This window comes from Palaemon carinicauda, chromosome 21, assembly GCF_036898095.1.
Source record: "Palaemon carinicauda isolate YSFRI2023 chromosome 21, ASM3689809v2, whole genome shotgun sequence".
Classification (NCBI taxonomy): domain Eukaryota; kingdom Metazoa; phylum Arthropoda; class Malacostraca; order Decapoda; family Palaemonidae; genus Palaemon; species Palaemon carinicauda.
Window position 1 is genome coordinate 104,746,948 of NC_090745.1, and position 6,274 is coordinate 104,753,221.

At 34.4% G+C, this 6,274-nt stretch overlaps 1 protein-coding gene across 5 annotated transcripts in view; it reads left to right on the forward strand.

Moving 5' to 3' along the window:
* Positions 1 to 790: 790 nt before the first annotated feature.
* LOC137615388 (unc-112-related protein-like) overlaps positions 791 to 6,274 on the forward strand; it is a 96,433-nt gene continuing 90,949 nt past the window's right edge. For 2 of the 5 annotated variants that reach the window (XM_068345210.1, XM_068345214.1), the window contains exon 1: positions 791 to 910. The gene's annotated coding sequence lies outside the window, so the exon portion shown is untranslated. Of the gene's footprint in view, positions 947 to 1,069; positions 1,170 to 6,274 lie in introns of those variants that run through there. The other 3 variants (XM_068345213.1, XM_068345211.1, XM_068345212.1) reach the window with 3 other exon arrangements.

The window sequence follows — 6,274 nt, forward strand, 5'->3', positions numbered from 1 at the left end:
AAAATGGAGACCTCTCTCTCTCTCTCTCTCTCTCTCTCTCTCTCTCTCTCTCTCTCTCTCTCTCTCTCTCTCTCTCTCTCTCTCTCTCTCTCTCTCTCTCTCTCTCTCTCTCTCTCTCACGGGTTTTTATGAAATGAGTATTTTCTATTTAACTCTAAGACAAACCAGACAGGCCGTGATTACGCAAAGAATTGAAAATTTTTAAGATATAAAGAAATAAAAAGGTAATTTTTTTTATTAGCATGTAGTGTATCAATGGTAGGCACTTTGTTGTGATGGTGTTGTTATTATTATTATTATTATTATTATTATTATTATTATTATTATTATTATTATTATTATTATTATTATTATTATTATTAGCAAAGCTAAAACCCTAGTTAGAAAAGCAGGATTCTATAAGCCCAAAGGCTCCAACAGGGAAATGTAGCACATTGAGGAAAGGAAATAAGGAATTAGATAGAATACATGAGAAGTAATGAACAATGAATATAATATACTTTTAGATCGGTAACAACGTTAAAATGGATGTTATGTACATAAACTATGAATAAAGAGAGACCTATGTGAGCCTGTTCAGCATATGAACATGTTAAGGATGCATTTTTGATACAAGATAAAATAAAAACAGAGAATAGATGACTAAAAAAAAAGATGAGAAATGAGAAATATATAAAACGACTTAAATGTATTACTGTACTTGTAAATTACAAGTGTAAACAAATTCTCTTTAGCAAGTAGCGCTAGTTTTCGAGCACCCGAGATCAACGTAGCGAAAGTCGACGTGAGACAGGTGCGGATCTGGCAACAGTGTTATCAGTGCCGTCTTGACGCGGTGGGCGGAGGCTGTCGTCTCCCTACTGTGTCTTAATTCTGTTTCCCAGTGAACATAAGCTAAGCTTTGGTAGTTGTACGTACCATGTTGGTTCATATTACGCGATAAACCGTAAGAATATAAACAAGCAACATTGGAAATATGCGTGTGTTGTGTTTTGCAGTGGTTTGTTTACACAGACTGTCTATCAGAAACTCTCAACATCCTCTGTTCAGCTCTCCCTCATTCTAAATAGTAAACAGTCACCCTTCGTGCTACTTAGACGTAACTGAAAGTGTGTCTCATTAATTGAACCCAACGATTAGTGTGGCCATTGGTGCATCTGTGTAATAGCGTATGTTCCCCGTGTAATGTGGGTTACTGTAGGTTAGGCTATTTGGCCCATGGATAGTCACTGGTAATCGCCAAAGATTAACCTACTGTTCGTTGACGTAGCCTGATGGGGAGCTGACGGCGGTGCCAAGTGTTTGATTTGCTCTGCAGAGGTTCGGAATACTTTAGGGAGAAGATTTACTTTTGGTCTTACAGAAAATTTGCCTTGAAATAAAAAAAAAACAGCTATTTAAAGTAATATTTGTAACTTATAGAATGTAGGGGTACACTGTAAAGAAATTATCCCCTTAGAGAGACCTACCCTAGGGTAGCAAATTGAGTAGAACTGGAAAGTAATGACACGGCTTGTAGATTAGGCATCCCGGAAAATTTAGGATAGTTGATGTCCATTTTTAATCAACGCGTGAGGAACTGGCCGCTGATATACAAAGGCTCCGTTCGATGTTACTTGCGTACCAGGTACAGGCTTAACTGGTTGCGTCGAGTTTGTTTGAGGTGAAGGCTTTAGTTCTATAATGCCCTATTTTAGGCTTTAGCATAGCTTAACCATAGATTTATTATTTCCATTAATTAAATCTTGTGAGGATCATCGTTGTTATAGTGAAAGATATACTAACCAAGGGAATATTTTGATGTTCACATATTTCCCATGATCTCGGGCAGATTGTTTTGGTCATAAATAGGTACTAACATATCCAATTGGTATAATCTCTTTTTGTGATAGTCATTAGTTGCAGGATTGTATTTGTGTAGTGCAGTGTTGCTAGGAAATAGCTTTTTGTTCAAAGCAATTACTAGCAATTGAATCTTGTAACCATGAAACATTTCGAGTAACTGCTTTCTCATCTGTAACATTTATTATTTGACTTCATAATTTTTAAGAATGCGGTCAGGATTTTGTTGAGTTATTGGTCATTGCCTGTTGCCTTTCTCTCCTTAAGCATATCACCCCATCATACATTTCCCCCTTTCCAACTATATAAACTTATTTGAAACATGAATTAAGAAAAGTGGTGGACAATTGCAATGCAGATGTATATTGCTAGGAATTATAAGGATTGAAAATGTTGTAACTCTCGTTTTTTATGTTTTTAAAGCTGAATTGTATTCAGTCGACACTTCCCCATTGAGATTGATACGGCACTTGTCATCCGGAATCAATTCCCGTCAAGTGTGCTTTTCACGTTGAACTATGTTCGTAGGCAAAACTAAACATGGGTGCAAAAAAAACCTTCTGGGTTTCCAATTATTTTTAAATGCTTTGGATATTTTAAGCTTATAGATGTATTATTTTTTTGATATTCTTAATCTAGTGGTTATGAGTCACCCTCATTTTGTATAGTGCTTGTGTTCGATTCCAGTGACAAATGGAATGATTACATACTGTACTGTACATATTTTTTCTTGTAATTGTTGATCAATGTCTTTTCATCTCCTGTGTCAGTATAGTATTCAATTCAATACAGTTTTTTATTTAATTTTATCCAGGGTATTGTCTCTTGATTTACATAAAATATGTACCGAGTACTGTAGGCTTGAATTTCTTTCAATAAGTATTGGACGTTATGCATTTGGTTCTCTTTATGCACAGTACCGTAATGAATATAAATAATTCGTTGTTTATAATGTCAGTGGGCCAACCCCTATTTTGCCTAGTCCACAGGATAGTGGTCTTTGATATTTGTTATAGTTTTTATTAGTGACGTAAATTGTTGCTCTGAAAGTATTTGTAAGTTATACAAAACTAACTTTTTTTTCTTTTAGAGAAAATGAAGTGTCTTGCTGTCTTTCCTTTGGTCTATATTGTTGTATGTTATAATTATTTTTGGTTGTAACAAAACATATTCTTGATCACTTGACAACACATTCTACATAACTCTTCTTGGGTGCAGTTCACTATAGCTGGGTAATTGAGGAGAAAATAAAGGTTATGACACAATATCATATGGCCTATATTTGAAGCAACACAATCTATTGATAGAAAATTGAGGTTAATTTTAGTTTGAATCACTCAAGAATAGAGAAGATGAAACTAGTACCTGCCTGTGCCTGTATATGTGCAGTTTATCATAGGACAGTGTTGTAATGTCTATAGTTTACAGTATATTGCAATTCTTGAAAAAATTTCAGGAACCCATTTGAGTATCATAATCTTTCTGTATAGTGTACAGTACTGTATATCTATTCATATTCTTCTTCTTTTACTTCTTTTCAAAAACACATAATGAGAACACTATTGACTGTCAGTGTATAAGGTTTAGAGTAGCAATAATGTATGCTGTACAGTACATTGCAAAATACCATATGTTCGTTTATGAAAACCATTATGCAGAAACTGAATCCTCTGCCTGAGGGAAGCTTCTTGTTATTCACGCAGTGTCTTTTAGCCTTAGGCTAGCCTGTGTATGTATGACCTGCATAATAAAGGTATGAATATTTTAGTGAAGGCTTGCAGTGTTGACTGCATGAAGAGTTGGAGGTATATGCTGAGATTGACATTCTGCGCCAAGTCGTAGATATCTAAATGCATTATTGCTTAGCTCAGTACTAGTTAAATAGCATATACAGTATTATACATCCATAACATTTGGGAATTCTGTGCTAGATCTTACAAAACTTTATATCACCCATGTTGTAGTAATATCTGCAGTTAATTCTTATTTTTAGTTAAACGAATTTGGTTTCAAGGATGCTTATAAACGATATGCAATGTTTAGACAAGCTTTTAGTTTTTGTCAGCCTTGTATGAATTGAGGAAGCTTTGGTGACATCTCCCAATACACTAACCTCAATGAAATATACAATATAAGTTTGCATAAATAATACAATTATCAGATGTATCTCGTCATTACAATTCCCGATAGAATAGGTTATAAATAGTTAGAGGGTAAGATGCATTTATAAAATTTTTGCTCCATATTGGAACCAGATTCTAATGTTGAAAAGCCATAAGGGGCCAAATGGCAGTGATGTGGAGTGTTACAGGGTCATTGTAGGAAACAAGAGTATTTATAATACCTTAGAACTCATAAGCAAGTCCTTTTCCCATCTAGAGTTAGATTATTTGGTTAGAAGGGACATACCGTGCTGCTGTCACGTGTCATCTAAGGGTCAAATATTTTATTATAAGCTTTCTGTGTTCTAATAGTTTAGGAAACAATAGATAGCTTCATTATGATTTAATGGAGGATTATGTATCTTTGATACTTATCTGCAGTAAGTCCAGTAGGCTGCATTACACAGGATTTATTCTCGGAATAATTGCACAAACGTTGTGGGGGAACAAGAAATTTCAATACAATTATTCTAAATATTTTGTTGAACTGTTTTGTTTAATTTAAGCCTTCCAATGCTACCTTATTTTATTGTTAAGCAAAGAATGTTCTTAATGTTAGTTGATGGTATTTTCAGTATATTACAGTATTAGCTACTTGTTCTTGATCAACATACAAACCTTATGATATTATTTGACACGCATGAAACGTCATATGACCTCTCTGCGTCATTTTGAACTGTACTTTTGACAAATGAGACAAATGCTCTTCACAATCAACTGGATTGTGAGACTTCCAAACAAAAAGTATTTTGTACCTCTTCATTAGATTTTGATGAAGTCTTATAGTTTTTGTGAGAGACTTTTAGTTTTTTTCCTCGTATGATTGGAAAACAATTTTGAAGTTTTAGGAATGTTGTTCTGCTCTTCTGTGTACTTGGAACTGCTGTGCATTCCTGCATTTTAAAGTCCATTTTGGTAACAAACCATTTCACTTCTCATTGAATCTTCTTAATGTAGTAAAATAATCGCGAATGACACACATGGTGACAGCTTCTTGAATGGTTCAGGGATATGGGCCCTTGTTTTATTTTCTGTGCAAATTTTGAGTTCCCCTTGTATTTGAAAAGATTGCTAGGGTTTGTGGCTGCTTATCCATATATAATTCTCTGGTTTTCTTTTTCCGTTCAGTGTTGTTTTTATTGGGCTATGTCTCGTAGCGGCATAGTCCTTACTATGAGATTCTTATTGCCATGTGAGGACAATTGTCATTTCCCTATCTTATAAATTTTCTGTCAGACTTTTGGATGAGATTGTGATTTTATAACTTTTTCATCCAGCATTATCAGTATACTGTAGCTTCGTTTATTAGTAGCTAGAGCACTTCAAAATTAAATATAGTAACTCTATCTGTGACGTTATCACTCTGGTATGGATTAAAAGTATGATAAAAGAAGGATCTTAGTGTTAAAAGACAATCAGTATCAGCCATAACTATTCCACAGTAGGACAAAGGCCTCCCTTTGTATTCGTGTCTATTTATGGTCTTTCTATGCCAGTATATTCTGGCAAATTTTTACAGGTTGACAATCTATCATCTTCTCTCGCTTCCCCTGCTTCTTTTGCCATCTCTAGGTACCCATTTTATTAATCTTAATGTCCACCTATTTTCTGTCATTCTCATTATATGTCCTGCCCATGTTGCTCTTTTTTTTTTCCCTAGCTCTTTGAGTTGTAACTAGCTTATGTTCTAAGGCTTAAGTAAGACAAGTTTCTGATGCAAAAGTTAATACTGGTAAGACCATCTGATCGAATACTCTTGTTTTTAGAGAAAGTGGCATTTTACTTTTCATAATCCCATTTTGTTTACCAAAAGCTCTCCATCCCATGCTTAATCTTTTAATTTCGGTCTCATGTTCTGGGGATAAACCCATCTGTTCTAAGTACCGTCATGTATATTCATTAAGTCTCTAGAGGTATGTCTATAACCCTTATTTGTTGTCTCAGTATTTTCATTGAACATTATTTTAGTTTTACTCATATTCATTTTCAGTCTTAAATTTTTGCTTTCTCTATGTAAATCTTCTGTCATCCTTTGTAATTCCTCCCATGTTTCACAAACCAGAGCTATGTCATTTACAAATGTCAAGGTACTCCTTCATTTTTCCAAGCTAAATTTTTATAAACTACTACCAGGCATGCTGTGAATAACAGAAATGTGGTGACCCTGTCTAACTCCTATCTCAATCTGTTTTTTCTCACTATCTATATGTAGTTTTAAGACTATATATTTACTTGAAGCATCGTGGTTATGATAGCAAAAGTATCATTGT